This window comes from Lutjanus erythropterus, chromosome 2 (genome assembly GCF_056507025.1).
Source record: "Lutjanus erythropterus isolate fLutEry1 chromosome 2, fLutEry1.hap2, whole genome shotgun sequence".
Taxonomy (NCBI): Eukaryota; Metazoa; Chordata; class Actinopteri; order Lutjaniformes; family Lutjanidae; genus Lutjanus; species Lutjanus erythropterus.
This window is the reverse complement of record NC_139318.1, coordinates 34,056,473-34,076,325: the sequence shown is the minus strand read 5'-3', so window position 1 is coordinate 34,076,325 and position 19,853 is coordinate 34,056,473.

Genomic DNA, 19,853 nt, shown 5'->3' with positions numbered 1-19,853 from the left:
GCGAGATCATTATTAGCGAGATCAGTAGCTCCTCCACTCCTATTCACCGCTATTCATCACATCAAGACTTAATTGGATTGCTAATTGATGTGTAGAAACCCATGTAATTGCACTAAAAGGCACTTTCTACTAGCCTGCCATGCGGAAGGAGGGGCGGAGTGCGATCAAGCTGTCAGACATACAGTCTATCCAACATGGTCACATGGTCAAACATGTGACGTGTGTGTCTGACTATGTGGAACATGAGAGCAACAAGGTTTACAGTGCAATCAAAATGTACCACCAAACGGGAAAGAAGAACACTTGAACACATCAGTGTAGACACCTACACTCTTAGAAATCAGGGTCCAAAAGGCTTCTTCATGAAGAGCTGAGGTTCTACCCAGAACCATTTTCTTCTGAGGAATCTGTTTTGAAAGATAGAGTTCATCAAGGGTTCTTTGTAAGGGTTCAAATAAGACCACTTGAACTATAATAGGGTTCTTGGTTGACCCCCCCCAGGGTGGGCTTTTGTTAGCATCCTTGGAAGGTGTAAAGGTTCTGGATAAAATAACCACAGATGGTTCTTGGTAGAACCATCAAAATGATTTCCAAGTGAAACCTTTACAAATGGTTCTACCAGGAGCCAAAAAGGGTTCTCCTATGGGTAAAAGTCAAAGAATGACATCAATGACGTCAAGTTCTTGGTAGAACCCCCTGGATGGATTCTTGTTAGCACCCTTGGAATGTGTAAAGGTTCTAGACGGAATACCTAGAGAGGGTTATGACTGGAACCATTACACCACAGAAGGGTTCTCTGTAGAAACTCTTGTAGGTCTTTTCCACCAACATGGAGCCGGTCCCGTTCTGGTTGAAGTATCTAATTTTGCTATGACAGGGGGTTCTGGATGGAACCTTTCAGAGATGGTTGTATAACCCTTCATGCTGGGTTCTAGGTAGAATCCTGTGAAAATGTTCCAAGTGAAACCTTTATGAAAGGTTCTACCAGGATTCTAGGTAGAATGAAAGGTTCTACCAGGAATCAAAAAGGGTTCCCTAATGGGGACAAGCCAAATAACCATGTATGGGTCTAATAAACTCTGTTATTTGCCACACACAGTGGCTGTGGCTGTCTTCTAAATCTGAAAGGGAAAAAATTCCCTGTCCTTTGACACTTGTTAATACCAAAGGGGCTCTGCACTGTAGTCTGTGAGAATTATACCAGCTAACTGATGGCACGCAGTTTAAATTAACATGGTCGATCAACCACGTAATGGACCACAATGAGACGCCATTCAGACTGGAACTAAAGGATCCTTGATGTGGCAGCTAGATAAAACAGAAATCTAATCTCAATTAAGAACAAGTCCTCTTCATTAAAGTCATTACTGTGTTCTCATGGCCCCAGTGGAACCACCACAGACTCTGTGAGCAAAAACCTACAGTGCTCTGTTTTGATGTTTTTTCCTGTCTTTCTTTCTTTTCTGCCTGTCCTTACTTCCTTCCTTCTGTCGACTGCAGATTGTAGCATGTTTGTGCAGCTTACTACAGGGAGTGATTTAGTATTCAATTAATCTGTTTTTACTATTCAGTTCCTTTTTCAAACATCTGGATGTTTTTCAGACTTTGCTGTGTCCCCTCTGTGACACCTTATATCTCCAGCACAGAGATAGCTGAAATCACCTCTGGTTCAAAGTCTGTTCCAGGGTTTAGAAGTTTTCCAAATGATAGGATGAATAATGCATTCTGTCATATGTTCCCAGTTGGCATTTAAATGTTTATACTTTCTGCATCACCAATGCTCCATGGGAGGCTGACTTTTTTTTTTTTTTATCTTATCTCTACATAAAGAGACATGTGACACTATTCTTGCTTAGTGATACATTATGTATGCTTCAGGACAGCATGGGGTGGCATGTTAAGCCAGGTATTGACAACCAGCAATGTTATGCTTATTAAGATGCAAAGTGACATGTACATGGCATTTACTAAGCACTTAATCACTAATTTCCTGCTGTAAGCTGATTAGAATCTTTCTTTCTTTCTTTCTTTCTTTCTTTCTTTCTTGGTTGGTTATGATACTGGCTGTCATGAAACAGTTATCAGTGTGTCATGAATAATTTGCTGAATTTCAAGTGGTGCCATTTGGACTTGTCATAAAGATGTCATTAAATCTTTTAAGGCCAATTCGATGACACTACAGTAGCAAAGTGTTTCTTTTACAGAATTAGCTGGCATCAGTTAGCTAGATTACATGTTGCTAAAGTAGGCTAACCGCTGTCTGTTGTTGTTGTGGCTGGTTTTCGGCAGTTAGCTTGGTTAGCCGTGGTGCTAGCCGCCTAATTAGCTGACTCTGTCCCAAGGTGTCAGGAGCCAAGCCCAGCAAGAAAACAACATTGGCCACTGACGTTCTCAGGGACTGTGTTCGGTCGTGGTCCAGTTGGGATCTCCAGATCAGCCAGACTCAGATAGAAGCCAGTGAGACCAGCATGGCGGGGTAAAATGACCATCAATACTGGGCATGTGCAACTCTCAACAGAGATGAGACTGCCATCAACAGCTAAAACAAATATGCATTTAATTTAAAATGTTAGAATTTCTTATTTATTTATTTATTTATTTATTTATTTATTTATTTCGATATCTGGATGCAGTCTGTTTAAAAAAAAACAATTTAACAAATATATTTCAAATACCAACATTGCATAAACATTCATAAAAACCCTTCAAATTAGTGTTTTCTTTCTTTCTTTCTTTCTCTCACAAACAATGTTGTATTTAAGCCTCAAATTTGAGTAAAGTTCCTTTTACACAAAAGATTGTCCTACCCACACAAGAGTACTAAAAACAGCTTTTGCCTGGTAGCATTACTACTGTGGAAACATGAGAGGCAGAGAGCTATAACTAGGGAGAGAGACAGACTCTGACGACCAGACTGCGCAGATGTTACACAAATGTCAACATCAGCTTCCATCTCCAATCTAGCGAAAATCACATCATCAAATATTTGCTGTAGCCGTGAATTTTCCTCTGTGTGTCAGTTCTCACCCAGTCGCTTCTTGTCAGTGTCAGACTTAACAAGGCAGGCAAACTGCGCAGAGCCAGCGGCCTGTCAGGTGCAGCATATCGACACCTCATGGGGCAAAAAAGTCAATCTGTGCTGACAAACGCTCACCACTGCACTGCCAGTCTGGTCGTATACCCCAGGCATGTGAGATGGGAGGCAGGGGAAACTACCAGTCTGCACAGGGAAATTAGAACAAACTGTCAGTCTCACTCTGAAACCGAGTCTGAGTAGGAGTATGAGAAGGTGACCTTTCGCCTGTGCAGTGTAGGCATTTTGTCTTGACTTCTGTCCTTTTTTGGGGGGTCACAGAGCAAGGGCCTCTCGCTTTTTGGCTGTATGATGCCATTAAGAGGGTGTAGGAGACAATGGATCACTGTCCTTTAGAGCAGACGCCACAAGGGGCACTGCCTCATCAGCTTTGTTTAAGAGTGTCAGGGTAGAAACATCTGTCTATAGTCTTTCTCCTATAGCTTAGCTACAGCTCATTCTGTGCAGCGCCACTGTAGTGAGAGCACCATCTGGTGCAGAGCTGCCTTTTCGCTCTTTGGCACAGAGGCAGCAGCAGGCTCCTGTTGGGTCTGTTATGTGATCACCATTTCCACCAAATTTAGGGCTAAATTTGATCATGTCACCACACATATAGGCTCAAAAAGGCAGTTAGAGGGTGCAGCCCATACAAAGACAGAATACCTGAATAAAGCTCCAGTTCTCTGAGAGTGTGTGTAGTCCTCCAGCTGCATGCTCAGCTCGTCCCTTGTTCTCGGTTCAGTGATTTCAAAGTCAGCCGAGTAAAAAGGTGGGCTTTGTGCTCATTTATAGTGCATGCTATTCCCTGATTGGGTGTTGAGTGAATTGATCTTTCTTTAGGTGCTAAGGAAGAGCCTCCTCAGAATAAACCAAAAGCGAAGTCTCTTAGTGGACTACAATTAAATGTTAGCCTCACAATATCTTGGTTCAACGTGTACAATCACCATATTTGCAATAGCTGTTTGCAGTTCAGCAGTTTATGCAGCTTTACCCAAACTATGGGTCTTTTTTTAGGCCATGGACCCCTCTGCTGATACAAAGACAGAGGGGCTGCTGTATTACATATATTGCATTGAATATTTTAGGGCCTTTCTTGTGTCTTACTTGTAGCTGCTAAGTCATCAGCAGTTGTAGGGGGGTTAATGTTAGCTGTGTTAACCTCACCCTCTGCACTTTCACTGGTGATTTGTGAACAGTCTGATTTATCTTTACTAATAAGATTTTATGGATTTATGTCAATATGTATTTTCAAAAAACTTTATTAAACAATAATTTGAAGGTCCCCCTGCAGTAACTCTGAGGATGCTCAAGCGGTTGTGGATACCCTGTTGAAGACCTATGACCTCAACTATATATCATCTTAACTGTCCAGTGAACAATTAGTAATTACTTTGGGTTAATGAAGGACTTATGTAGTTTATGTAATCATATGACTTGACTCAAGACAGACTTAAGTCGCAAATGTGAGGACTTGAAACTTGACTAACTCTGATAGAAGAGTCGGTTTGACTTTTTCTTGGTTCTCATGACTTGAGAAAGACGGCTTAAAGGGACTTTACTTTTTAAATAAATATTCTTCTTTTCCTTCACATTAGGATACAGCAGATCAGCAGAGGATGACACATGAGCCAGCTTTTACAGTACTGTCCATACTACAAAGGCAACAAAGCACAGTGTCCTTTTCTGTGTCAGCAAAACCCACAAAGGTACATGAATGCTTCTTTTCACCTAACTTATTGACCTGTTTTGAGCAAGCTGGAGCAAGTCGCCATGATGAGTCTTGCTCACATTGCAACTCTTGTAATCTCACTCTCCATTGTTGCTCATTTTGGAGGCTTGTTATTGATTGCCACACAATATCAAATATCAGAAAGATTTATAGGGCATAAGCAGGCACTGCAGTATCTTGAGACTTGCTTGAGATTTGAAGGTTAAGTCTTGAAACTTGCACATGTGTGACTTACTCCCACCTCTGAAATTTAGACATTAGCCAACAGTTTATAGAAAGATGTAATGCAAACAACTTTAAACAAGTCGAACTGCCTGCACACCTTCTTTCCAATGAGGCTTGTGAGCAAAAATGCTCCTCTGGGAATACCAAAACTACAAAAATAAAACCCAAGGTGTGAAGAAATGTATCTTTTCTGTAAGGTGTGATGATGGTGTCCTATCACGACAGTGTGATCAGAGCAGATGTGGCGCCTGACAAGAGACATTGAGAGGGAGGTCGCCATCGCCTTGTGGGAGATTGTTACCGAGGAGAAAGGGGTGCTGTGACTTTGCATTCTCGGCTTACATTAGCTTACACCTACGCATGCCATTCACTTAGGGACAAAGCGACGCACACACAGAACATTTACTTTTACACAATGGGACTGCATGTCCCTTCTCTCATCTTGTCCTTCTCTCTTTCCCTCCCTCACACTTTTTTCTTCCCTCGGCCTGCCACATCCTCTTATTTCCTCTTTTTGCTCAACCTTTGCTATCACTAATGTGACAGAGGCAGACAATAGTTTGCGGTGCATTTACAGGATCCCCACCTACTAATTAGCAAGAGCTCTTTGGGCCTTTGATCCTATGTCCCTCTGTTCTGGATGGCATCCTGGTCTTTGAAGGTAGCTGTGACGGAAAAGCTGCTTTCAACTACCCAGAATCCTTTGGCTCTGGCTGTGCGACTCGGCTTAGCTCACCACAGGCCTCTTAGGGGAAAGAGCTGCCCCTGCAATCGTACACTGTGTCTGGCACCGGTGACTGAGGGTGTGCGAGCTAGATAGAAGGCAGGGAATGGCACATTTTAAAGGACATGCCGATTACCCAGGGCCCTTCACACAGGGAAGATGTCGGAGGTCAAGTCTTCCAGTTTGATGTGAACATTATACTCTCTTGTAATGTACAGGCATTGGGTCTAAGAATTCTTCAGTACGTATTATAGGGTTCATCTTTCCTATACCTCCAATCCCCTGCTCTCCCTCACCCCGTGTCGCCAAGACAAAACCATGGGAGTACTGTGGATTAACCTGTGATTAATATGTTATGGTATTCTTCAGACAGGGCTTGGGCCTCAGTCAGATTAATCAGCTCATGAGATCAATATAAAGTGGATGAATATTTAATGGGTGTGTATTTATTCATTCAGTGTTATAATGAGCTTCACTGCTAACGGTCAACTGTAAGCCATAATGCAAAATAATATCTGGAAGCACTTTAGTTGAAGAGATGTGCATAATCCTGGTTTTACACTCTCATAACCATGATGTGACATCTGTCATCAACATGAAGGAGACTTTATGAATGCTCATGACTGTTGTCATTAAGTGTCATTTGGCCAATTATGTAATTTTCAATTCAAAGCTGACATTGTTTGAGATGTCTTGACATTAACCAAGACAACATAACCTGTCACTTAGGGCATAGCTGGCATCGGCTGGTTAGCTCAGTTAGCGAGGGTTTTTGCCATCTGCAAGCTCATTGTTAGGTGCCTCATCTTTGCTTTAAGGTCCTGTAAAAGCAAAAGGGAGTTTTTCTTCTAAACATATTGTACATGTTAGAACATAGATGCTGAAAACATGTTTAAACACTGAAAACTTTGTAGCAATTAACTCTCCAGACTGGTAAACTGTTTTTCTCAATTTATGTGTGTAGGATTATTTGGCCACACCTGAAACATGGCTTGGTGATGTGCTGGAGCCATCGTTCCTGAGCACTGCACAAGCCCCATGAACCTAGGCACAAACACCACCCCTCTCCTCACCCTCCTTAACAGTCAGTTATGAATGTACCTCAGCTATTCTTTCAATCCAAATCAGAGCCTTCTGTCTGTACTTTTGTCTGTATTTGTGCATGTTTTCTGAAAATGTATATGTGGATGAGCTGGAGCAGTACAACAGGTAGTCATGTGGGCAGTGTGGCAGTGTAACCAATACATTAAACAAGACACAAACACAGAAGTTTAAGGAAAAAACAAAAGTATTAGAAATTACGTTAATTGTAAATTAATAAAAAGAATTCTGCATCAATATGTTGCAATGTATTTAATGGCCGAACAGACAACCGACATCTATAACGCTGCCTCTGCTTTTGCCTCTCTCAAGAGGTACATTATTACAAACTTCTCCCACATCACCATGTTTTCTGTTGTCAGAAGCTTTTTCCTCTTCTTCGTCTTTTTAGGGGTAACTTTTGACAGTGAGTGCTGCCCTCTAGTGGATGTATTGCTTAACATCCATGCCGAAGTAAATGTCTTTGTCAAGTGGGCTAACAACTGTCTCCTGTTATGTATAGCTGGCTTTAGCTAGTTAGCTCATTTAGCTGTGCAGCTAGCTGCCTAATTAGCTGACTCAGCTCCGGGGTGCCAGGAATCCAGCCAGAAAACTGTATTGGTGGTTATGTTAGCTAGTTTACTTGTTGCTAAAGTAAGCTAATTGCAGTCTGTAATTGTGTGTAGCTATCTGTCTGCTATCTGTCCATCAGCTAAATCACTTAAATCACCTTGGTACTGTACTCTGCTGTCAATGTTATAACATTTAATGACATCTATGAAAAGTCAAAATGGTACCACTTTAATGTAAGGAAATTATCTGCACCACACTTAACCTATAACAGTTGCATGACATAATGTAATGTTGAAACATAAAGCTAAACAATATCTTTGAGTTGTCTGTGTTATAACAATTCAACATTAACTAAGACAAACAGTGTCTTTGTCATGACAACTTGACATTATTAAACTTAAAGTCCTAAGCTGTCAATCTCAATTTTACATTAGAATAACATAATTGACTGATAATTGACACTTAATAGCAGTCATATTAACTCATACCAACTCCTTCATGTTCATGACCGGTGTCATGAAATGGTTATGGCAGTGTAATGACAGTCTTATACACAGCTGTCATGATATGGTTATGACAGTGTAATGACAGTCTTATGCACACCCCTTCAAATAGAGCGTTACCTAATATCTTTAGCATGAGTCAAAGTATGTGTGACTGAAACTGGCAGGCAAAACATTTTTGAGTGTGCTCTAAGTCTCCTGCACTGAAAAGCAGGCAGAGAAAAAATATTGAAATATTGAATTCAGTCGGCTTCTCTTTCAATATTCCTCTTATCATGCAAGTGCTACACTTCCCCAGGTGCACTGAGTGGCACAATGCGGGATAAAAGGGAATAGAACTTATTATTTTTTCTCTATTTTTCAAAGGCACATTGTAAGCAGCACAAAAGGGGAGAACTGCAGCATTTACAAATCAGTTAAGCCCTGAGGGAAATCTACCGGCGGATGACATTGAAGTTAAAAGTGCACAGCGACTTGGCTACATTGCGCCACAAATCATACATCTGAACAGCCTTCCTGTGTATGGATTTGACTGGAAGTAAGTGCCCATACACAAAGCTGGTACAGCAGAAGATGCTGTGGTGGGGCTGTTACTCTGTGATACACATCATCTTTTCATTTGAGGGAGACAGAGACACAGGGAACACAAACACAGTCTATGCCAGTTTATACAAGTAGTGCATCGATTCTGTCTGTAAAGCTGTGTTTTATCCCCCGTCAAAAATACAGTTCTGCCCACTAAGCTCTTTTTAAGATGATGGTGCTCACAATAGGGCTTGTGTGTTCTGTCTGCTACTAAATCAAAGCAGATTAAATTCAATGCTCAGGCTGACAAATGTGAGTTTGTTAATGTGGAACGCTTAGAAACTGACTTGAGCACGTATGCACGGTGGTGTCTACAATGGTAGGCTTCTGCACATGGGTTTTGTTTGTGTTTTGAGAAGTGAATGCAATAGGGCCAAATTTCCATGACAATGGAACATTGTGTTTTGTGCAGAGTTGCAATGTGCAATGCGGTATGACACCAAATCAGATTTGTCATTGCACTTGTTTTGCTTGATTCAACCATTTTTCTGACTATCTTCCACCTTGTGGGCTCATGTCCTTTCCTCTTCTCTCAGGACAACTTGCAACAATTTCCAGTGTAACATATCAAGTTGTTGATTTCAGAGTATAACTAAAGGTGAACTACACAACTTTCAGTCTCACTAGGTATCAGCAAATGACTATTCGCTCTGTAAAGATACAGTGGAGTTAAGGCATCCTGATCACACTCCCTGTGTTCTTATCCAAGCTTCTCTGTTTACCTGTGAATGTAAGCATATATGCACATGAGTCCCACTCTGTCTTCCTCTCATCCATTTTAAACATGGTGGTTGAAACTGGACATACACTAAAATATGTTTATGAAAACATTTTAGGCAAGGAATAAGCAATGTGGTAACATAATCTTGATCCATATTTGCTCAACACTGCAGCTACAATGGAAACCAGAGCCAAAATGGTGACTGTCTGATCATAACATATCACATATTATAGCTAAAGTGCACTATGATGTTTTTTTTGTTGTTTTTTTGAGTTTTTTGAGCAGTGTGTGTTCAGATTACACCTTTCGCCAACTTAATTCAATAAACAAAGCATGCAACTGCTTTGGTCTGAGATGGTGATAGTCTACAGTGACCTCTAGATTAAGATTATCTATAAATTGCATAGTGTGTAACTGCAGTGGGAAACTTTTATGGACTCCTCATCATCAAATGATTGGAAATAAAATGTTGTTCTGATGACACTTTGTGCTGTTTTTTTTACTTTCAATATTTTAGTTTATTGTATCACATGCAGCCACTGGATTGCATAATATCTTAAACTCCTCTTTCCACCCTTGCATACTAAGTCAACTGTAGCAGTAGCCATGGCAATAATGATAGCACATAATTAGGGTCTCATATCCCTTAGCTTCTTCCATAATTGCAGTCTCTAAACCAGAAATCTCCATTTGCATGTTTCTCAATATGAGAGAAACTCATTAATTGTAGACAATAAGGATTAGGAGTATGCAAAGCTTAACTGTAATGTGGGAGCTATAACTGAATAGGCCTTTCTGTTTGCCGTTACCAGAGACATCCTCATCAGCTCCACCTCCTTGCGGTTAATTGTGAGGAAGAATGTCTGTGTGCAGATGCAGATGTAGCTCGGATGTCTCAATCCATAAAGCAGAATGTGTTCAGTGCAGCCTTTTATACCGTTTATAGTGTTCATTTAAGTTTGATTGTGGGATCTCTTTTGCTTCCTTTTTTATCTTTCAGCCATTACATATGTGTTATCAATATAAATATAGCATGCGGATGCACAAATTCAATATATTAGTCAAATGCGGAGCAGACAGAAGAAGAAAGAAGAAATATCTGTTTCCATTACATTATTTGTGCTTTCCCGAATAATGTACTATGACTCATGTGCATCCCCTAGTAAGGCGTAAGCTCTGTCTCTCTCTATGCTTGTAAGACCAACAGGACCGTGATGTAATTTAAGAACATGCATGCACACAAGTATGTCACCAAGTCAGTTAGGTAGTGGGGGTTGCAGCTCCACAGAGATGAATGTTGCCTGTACCAAACAGTGTCCCAGAGGAGAAAATATTTATTATCTTAAGAAAGGAGAGAAAGAAATATCTGTTTCAATCGCATTATTTGTGCTTTCCCGAATAATGTATTCTGATTCGGGGGCATCTGTCTGTATTCCCTCCATGCTTGCAAGGCCAACATTACAGTGACATAATTTGACAACACGTATGCACACACGCATGTGTAACCAGATCAGTTAGGTAGTGGGGGTTGCAGTTCCACAAAGATGGATGTCGCCTGTACCAAACAGTGTCCCAAAGGAGAAAACATTTATTATCCCGAGTTTTTCTTTCAGATCGTTTCTCAAATTAAATAAGTAGAGTGCTGCTGCAATGCTGGCTGTAGAGTAAAATGGGTGAAAGATTAATCAGGGAAAACTCTATTACCACGACAGGAATTAATGTAAGAGGAAGTTGTGGCATGATGAATGGATAAATGAAACATGGACAAAAAAAGGACAAAAGTTGTGTGTGAGAAAAGAAAATGCAGAACTAAGTCTACCATGACAGAACTAGTCAGCAAATCCCAGTGTGAGTGTCCCCAAACTCCCCCAGGAGTTACTCCTTCTTCATTTATTTACAGCTGTCTGCAGGAGTGCAAGCAGATAAACAACTGCAGCTCTCCTGTGAGAGAGAGGCCGGTGCCACAGCCAGGGCCTCACCTAATGATTATGAAATGCATGATCAAATATGGTGTATGGCACTCTATTGCAGGGAAATACACAACACACACACACACACACACACACACACACACACACACACACACACACACACAAATGTGCAGAAGGCAGACCTAACTTCTCTCACATCTAGCCCTTAATTTCCACACTGACAAATATGCACACTCAGCCTTCCAGAAAGCCTCCCCCTCTCTACAGATGGAAATAACACTTTCCTCTCTGAATTATACCAGCAACATCTGTCAGTGGCAAACTAGGTTTTTTGGTGGCCTTCCACCAGGAAATATCTGTACCGGGTAGAAAATGTAATAAACCCAGTGCAAGGTTTGTTTATGTGGGGGATTATAAGCACATTGTTATGAAACCTAACCTACAGCCTGCAAAAAAGCTCATGTTGGTGTTTTTACCACAAGGACACAGCAGAAAGCAGCATCTGTATCCTACCTTTTTGCAAGGATTGAACATGAAAACACTTTTGCAGTTACATTTTAGAGGAATCCTATTGCTGTAACCTTGAAGGTTTCAGCTTTTCTGTGTTCGCATAACCCACAACACCACAGTGCAATCCCGTGCATAGAAACACAAAAGCTTCAAACACATATTTGTTCCATACCCCGGGGCTGCCTGCACTGTTCCTAAACAAATGGCTCTGTTCCCCTACAGACTACACTCCCATTATACGCTGCCAATTCAAGATCTGAAATTGTTATTCTGTGTATCCCAACAACTTAACATGGGGAACATGCACAATATTGGATTATAGTGATAATCTAGAAGCCTGTTTTAGCATGCATTGAGGGATATATTCAAGAGGGGGTCTGTAGATTGTTCAAACAGATGAACTGGCTTGTGTGAATGTGCCTCTGTTCCACTCTTCAAATTTTGCGATAGAAATCAGACAATATGGAAATCATGTTAAATTTGTTCTGTGTGAATCCATGGATGAAAGATTGTGTGCACTACAAGGGTGCAGTATAGCTGACAGCAGTGGGTATGTAATTAAAAAAAAACGACACAAGCAGTTATAGGTAGACTTTTTTTTTTTTTTTTTAGCAAAAAGACATCTGATCATCTCAGGTAGCTCGAAGCAGTATATAGAGTGACATACTGTATTTATTTATCAGTGGCATTACTTATTCTGACAGTGAGCAGAATATACAATAAGTACAGAACCATTTAGAAAAGGTCAACACACTGGAGGAAAAAGATTAATAAATAAAACCAATAATAGATTAATTCACTGAAGCAAATTGCTAATTTGCTTCTTGTCCTTCATCCTTATTCTTTTCACAAACTACACATAGGGGAGACCTAGGAGTGTTGTAACACCAGGTTAGTCATCAGTATGACCAATCAGAAAAGAGTTACAGTGATGTCATCAGTATTGTACCATTTCCTTCTTGGAGCGCAGAGGAGAAGTGGCATGTCTCTGTGAGCAACACTGTTCGATTTTATGACCAAAAAACTGAATTTAAGGTAAGAACTGAGGATGTACCAGTACAGATACCAGTATTGAGGATTGGTCTGATACTGCGCTCATCTACTTGTACTCATGCTCCTAAAACTACTCTGATACCACCACACCTACATGAAAGGTAGCTTTTTCGACACAAGCAATTTGAAAAAACATTTAAAGAAGCAACACAACCCAGAGTTCAAGGAGTTTGCTGATGCTAGCAGCAGGAAACAACCAAAACAATTTGTTACATTTAAAGAGTGAGAAACATCTGATGAAAATAAAACATGTTCTTTAAAGTTATCATAAGAACTACTCGCATCGTATCAACAAGTACTCAAATGTAAGTACTTGCACTTGTTCTGAAAAAAGCGGCATCCCTGTGAGAATGTAAAATTGTTATCAAGATTATTTTTTGCCTGGGGTTCAATGTATTGTACATACAGGGGCATAACCTAAGATAGATGTTTCTCGAGCTAAATCAGTTATAACAGTTTATTAACACATTACAAGCTGAGAGCAAAAAGAAGTGTGGGTCTTCTTGCTAGTTCTGGGCCCACAAAGCCTGCACCCCAGGTTCAGCTACATTTGACATTAACTCACATAATCTATAGTATGATTGTGTAGTACACGCCCAGGTTTTATTTGCAGTACAAATGTGGGTACCATGTATCAAGCAAGTCCAAGGATGAGTGTTAATGAGAGCGTGACACCAGGGAAATAAAGACATAGACGCTATAACTGTTTAGAGTAACGACTCATGGACACCTTATATGATTTATGCTATGGTATGCAGTATAATTTATGCTAATCATAGATGGCAATAGTCCAGGTGCACATCACAAGGAGTCAGGTCATACTTATGTGTGATTCATCAATTTGCCCTTGAATGTCTGGAAATAAAATCACGTCTGGCTGGAATTTCAGCTTGTGAATGAGGAGTAGATATGGTTTAAATCTGCAGAACAGTAAAAGTGATAATTCTCTGGCTACTTATGTATTTTCTTTCAATTTTAATACATTGTTTCTTGGCCATTAATAGTTCTTGTAGGGCAAAGCATCAATTAAATCACCCAAGCATGACTAAATAACTGATAATCATGTCAATTAGTGAGACAGTGAAAATTATAGCCGTAGGGGCAATACATTAGCTTGAGTTTTTAAGTGCAAAACTCAATCTCTAAACTATGTGAGGTGGCTTTTGTTGTTTAAAGCAGCTTTAATGAGCACAAACTCTTGTGACAACTAAATATCGTATGCCAGGCATCAGCAATTATTTTTCATGGGGTGCCATGAGAGAAAATTTGATATAAGGTCCTAATAATGGTCAACTCTTGAATAATGGAATAGTTCTAAATAGGGCACACTGGCATGTACAAACCTTAATTCCATGAAAGTTGAGATGTTATGTAAAATATAAATAAAAACAGAATGCAATGATTTGCAAAAAAACATTCTGAACTATATTCAGTTGAATATAGAGCAAAGACAATACATTTATATGTTCAAACTTTGAAGCTTTCTTCTCTCCTTTTCCTCTTTAGGCCTAAGGACATAATGACCATGATTTCCAAAAACCGTGATTTCTGAAATGTGGACTTGTGAGGCTACAGCACACTTTTCCTCTTTGTGTCAGTCCATCATAGATGAGCTCAGGTCCAGAGAAGTCAGCAGCATTTGTGCATGTTTCTCATATATGGCTTTCTGTGCATGGTGGAGTCTTGACTTGCATTTGTACTGCAGATGCAGCTACTATGTTTGCTGACAACAGTTTCCAAAGTGTTCCTGAATCCATGTTGTATCCCACATTTATGTGAGGCATTAATGCTCAAAGTGCTAAAGTTTTTAATACAGTGACAGCTGAGTGGTCAAAAGACATAGGCATTAAATGTTGGTTTTTTGGTCTTCCCAGCTGTTTTGGTATTGGGTTTTGGAGATGGCATTGAATGAATAAAATTACAGTTTAATATAAAAGATAGTTTATTCTGAAAGGGGACTGTGATGAGGCCAGATAACAGTTTAACATTAAGAAAAAAATATACTGACTGCGTTTCTTAGATTTTAACTGTAATATAATGCTCATGATGGCTTTGTGGGCCACGTGGACCCTTTCAGTTGGCCCAAACCATCCCCCAGGTCCGTCTTTGCAGCCACTGCAGCGTGGAATTCACAGTCGCACTGTGAACATTAACACACAAAAGCTTGCCACTGCAAAAAACTATGACCATGCTGTTTCATACCTCAGTTTTCCTTTTCTTAAAATCTTAATTTATTCTCCACTTCATCTGCATCCATTCTGTGATATTTACACAGAGCTGTGGACTCAGGTCATTGGGCTTGTGTTCAGAGCTGAGTTGAGAATTTGATGACTTAGGACTCAACTAGCCAAAATAACAACAACAGAAATAAAAACCACTTACAAACCAACTTTGACTTTAACACTAATGACTCGCAGTGACTTCATTTGGACTTGAGCCTAATGACTTCACTCTGTCCAAGCCAAAGCAGAAGGATCTTGGTTGGCACGAGCAGCACATTCAGAGAAAAAGCAGACACGGAGGCCTGTTTTAAAACTGTAGACCTGCTTGAACTTGTGATGTGCTTTTAAATGGATGATTGTAACTTTATGGCAGGATTTCTTTTAGCAGTCTAGACACTGCAGATCTGTGGGTCAGAGAGAAAAGAGGGGGAGGATTTACAAGGTGTTGACAGGTTGAATTGACACCCTGTGTATCAATAAATATTACTGAATGGGTATAAAATGCGTTATGATTACTATTTTTTTATTGAGTCTAATTGGTCTGAATATGTTTTGAAAACAGACACAACAACAAGAACATTTCATATTTTTTGATAAAAAGACAGTATTATGAGTAATTCTTTAGCCTTGGCTTTCCTTATCTCCACTGAGCAAATGTCACAGTATTTTCGGAAGGCCCTTAGGGTCTTGGTGTCACAATTTGATTCAGAATAGATTTTCATGGAGTGCTCCTCCATGTTGTCATTAACATTATATCTCTGGTATTTGAGGACAGCCTCTCTGCTGCAACATAAATAGAAGGGAAAGCCACTGTTATCCAAAACGTTGTGCAGGTGCAGGTCTTTTGGAATGAAACCGACTGTGGATCAAGTTATTTTCTGCACCCGACCAGAGGTGGTTAGTAGTTTTGTGATGCATGCAGTGCTAGTTGATAATCTGGTCTCATTTATTAGTGCTGGGGTTCAGTACAATGCTCCACTTACATTAGCAAGTTTCTGAGTGATGGGGTACAAAATATCCCCAAAACACTTTCATATAGTATTAGTGAAGTATAGGTAGTTTGCCCTTCACTAAACCCTATCCTCCTTAGTTACTGTTGCTATGTCTGTCAAGCTTTCCATTTTCACATACATATATAGTTTACAGTGATAATGGTGGCAGATTTAACATTGAAATTAGCAGTAATTTTTGAAACACTAGGTCTTTGATTCCACTGAGAGGCAAGCCATGCATTTTGTCAGCTAAATTGTTGACTCTCGCTGGCAGATTTTATAAGTGTAGCTGGCTAATGTGAGCTAATGCTAATGCTTGAATCAGTAGAGAATCTGATTTCCAACTGATATGAGCCCTGTAAACGGGTCTTAAATATGTAAAATTACTTCACAGCTGTGTACCTGATATAACGTTAAAGCCCAGCAAACACTGGTCTGACAGTGAAATATGATACATGTATGTGTATGATAAATAAGAGAAATACACTCATTGACCTTTAGACACTCCCCAAGCCAGACCAGCCAGATTGCAATGGACCTTAGCTAACCCAGCTTGGATCTAAATCAACAAGCCAGAGAGAGAGATGCTCCGCCGTCAGCCCACTTTGATTCTGCACTAGCCCACATCTTCCTCCTCAAAGCCCTACATAACAAATTCCAATTTAAACACTGGGTTATTCCCATGGGCCATGGGTTCGGCAAATGCAGCAGTATCTGACACAAGTTTGGCTGGAGGGAATGTTCCTGCAGCTAGTAAGCTAGTTAGCCCGACATGCTAATGTTCGTAGCTTGTGTTAGAGCAGATAAAGAAATAGTTTAATCCATTCCTCACATATTTGCTCTCGTGTTATAGAGTTTTTGAACAAAAACAGAAAAAATGCCACTCTCCAAATGAAACAGAGTATTGCTCTTCTTAGAGCTCCATGCACACGTCTTCTACGTGTAGAGAAATGCAATGCTTGACAGGTCCGCTGTGCCTATTTATGGTTGCTGATCTATGATTGGACACTTGCTGTTCAGAGGAAGGGCTTAGTGAAGGGTCAATTATCAAGTTACCAATGATTAAGATAAGCTACAAGATAACTCTAGCTATGTGCACTGTACATTGTCCGTTTGCTGCGCTTTGCTCCTGTGGTTGAGTTCCATTTTTTTTTTGTTTTGTCAACTTTTGTTCTAATTTAGAATCATAGAGGATATGAATCACGATTTTTATGTGAATCGATTCCCCCCCCACCACCCCTAGTTCTAACCTGTAACCATATTTGCTTGTCAAAAACAATCAAAGCCTCAGGTTGATCCCTGCAAGACTACAAGCTACAAGAATACAGCTACACTGAAAAGGTCCCCTTTGCAAAACCTCAAACAAGGTGGTACAAATCACAGATGACATCTTCTCACAGAGGAATTGTCCAAAGGAATAAGGTGAAGCAGGGTGCAGAGGAATTATCCTCCCTGCACTATTTTTTATGAAGAGGAGATATAAGTGTTGACATGGAAAGAGGAGAGACCTAAGTTGTCTAGTGATAAGGCTGAAAAAAAAAAACACTGAAAAAATGTGTGCACCCCTGAGAGACAGTGAAGAACGAAAAAGGAGTTTTAGAAAGTAGGGGGAGGAGAAGTAAGAAGACTCAAAGTGAAAAAAAAATATTTAAAAAGAAGCCTCCTGTTGGGCCCTTTAAACTCACCTTTGCCATTCTAAGTTTGTTTACCTCAGTGTCTGTGCATGTCAAACTATTCCAGAGCTGCAGGACTAGACAGTTGTGAAGTGAAGCAGTAAAAGAGGGCCTTATTGATCATTCCTGTCTATGCTAGGGGACTACTGAGCTGAAAACATCCAATGTGTAGTGGATGAGTGCATCTTCACTGAGCGGCATAGGTCACATAGCAATAACAGTCCAATTTCTTGTGTTAGAAGCCTGGAAGCTTCCCCATGCCATTGTTTTCATAACTTTGTACCACGTTGTGTTTGGATGAAGTGTTCATATGAACACCCACATCCATATACTTGCGGTATTACTGCTTAATACAGTTTTTATTGTTTATGATTCATAGATTTGCTAAATGCTCAACAATCACTGTAATAATAAGCCTTACAAGCTGAATATGAATATCTGTAGTCACTATGTGTCCACCACCTGCACTGATACGCTAAGAAATATGGGTTTCAAAAGGGTTCTTCCTGAAGGACAAAGAGTTCTATTAACATCCCTTTTCGTCTGCTGTGTTTTGAATCCCTTGGTGGATTCTAGATAAAACCCTTGGAATATGAAAAGATATTAGGTAGAACTTCCTGTGTTTCTTCTTGTCAGCACCTTTGATGGACAGAAAGGTTCTGGATTGAATCCAGTCTGTTGAACCTTTCATAGGGAATTCTGGCAGGCCTTTTTCACCAACATGGAACCAGTCCTGTTGTAGGTCAAGCACCTAACTGGATTTCCACCAAGGATATACTGGCTGCCAGCTGCATAAAAAAAAGTAGATTTCCTTGGGAACCAAAGTGGATGTGGCATATTTTACAGGTTGTGGTGTATACACCTGCTATTGATGACATCCTTGATTACAATGATTCCACTCAAAACTGTTGGAAATGTGATTTGGTTCACTAGATAGAACCAAGGTTCCAAGCATCACGAATGGAACTGGTTCAAAATCCAGAGCTAATCTGTTGGAAAAAGGTGAAACCTTTCACAGATCGGTCTAGGTGTAACACTTCATGTTGGGTTCTATATAGAACTCTCTGAAGTGATTCCATTTGAAACCTTTAGAACAGTTACTGCTGGAACCAAAAAGTGTTCTCCTATAGTGACAAGGTGAAGGACCCTCTGTGGTTCCACTTGGCACCTCTATTTCTAAGAGTTGTAGTGCAGATGCAGCAAGACAGTGACTTGTTTAAATGCATTTGGTTATTGTGTTTCCTGCAGTTATCAAGTCATCCATCATGGAATGTGTGTTTATTTCATATATTCAGTCATTGCCTTTACAGAAAACAATAAACTCATGAAAACACCATCGTTACAGAACAACAAAAAATAGAGAAAAAAACATTTTACATCTGTTATTATTCATTCACTGTTTTCAAAAATGAATAATGAAACGGTGAAGACAAGCTGCTGTATCTTCATTTATACAGAAGATACAGCTTTATCTGACACACAAAAACATAAAAAGTGAATTTTATAGGTTGTGTACCTGGCAGTCATGACAACACTGGATACAATGGGTCTGCCTCAGACCTTGGATAAATACCGACAGATCAATAATGTGTCTAGTGTACACTGGCCTTAAGAAGCTGACAAAACTCTCATCTGCGTCCATGGACAGAGCAACAAATAAGAGAAGAAATTCTGAACCATTTTTTTCCTTTTTATTGTTCCTGGCAAGGTTATTGTGCTATTGTGTTTTTGTGCAAATATTTGCACTTTGAGGGTTTTGCTTTTATACGTCACAATACCTATAATAATATACTGAACGATACATGCATACATTATTCACTGTTGGCACTGAAGTTGACGGTGGCATCTTTTAAACAACCAGTGACACCTGCAAAATGCAAAAGACCAGTTCAGGAGCCAGAGTTTGGTTTGTCCATTCTTGGCTACTGAGAACTGGCTGCCAGGTAACAAGGAAAAAAAAAATATATGGGCCTCATGCATAAATAGTTTGATTGCACAGGTTTGATTTTAAATTGTCCATGTGAGCAATTTAAGAACTTCTGTGGCATTCATCAATACTTTTGTACTTCCTGTTTGTTCTTAGGCACGACCTGGCTGCAGCTGACTGCACGCTAGACAGATGAACCTCTCCACTGATGCTCCAATTTACTCATCCATGTCTGGTTAAAAGTTTTTGTTTTGTTATTTGCTCTCCTTTGATGGCATTTCCTTTCCTTTCCATTTCTTTTCTTCTTATCTGTCAAATGTCAGTGGCTTGTT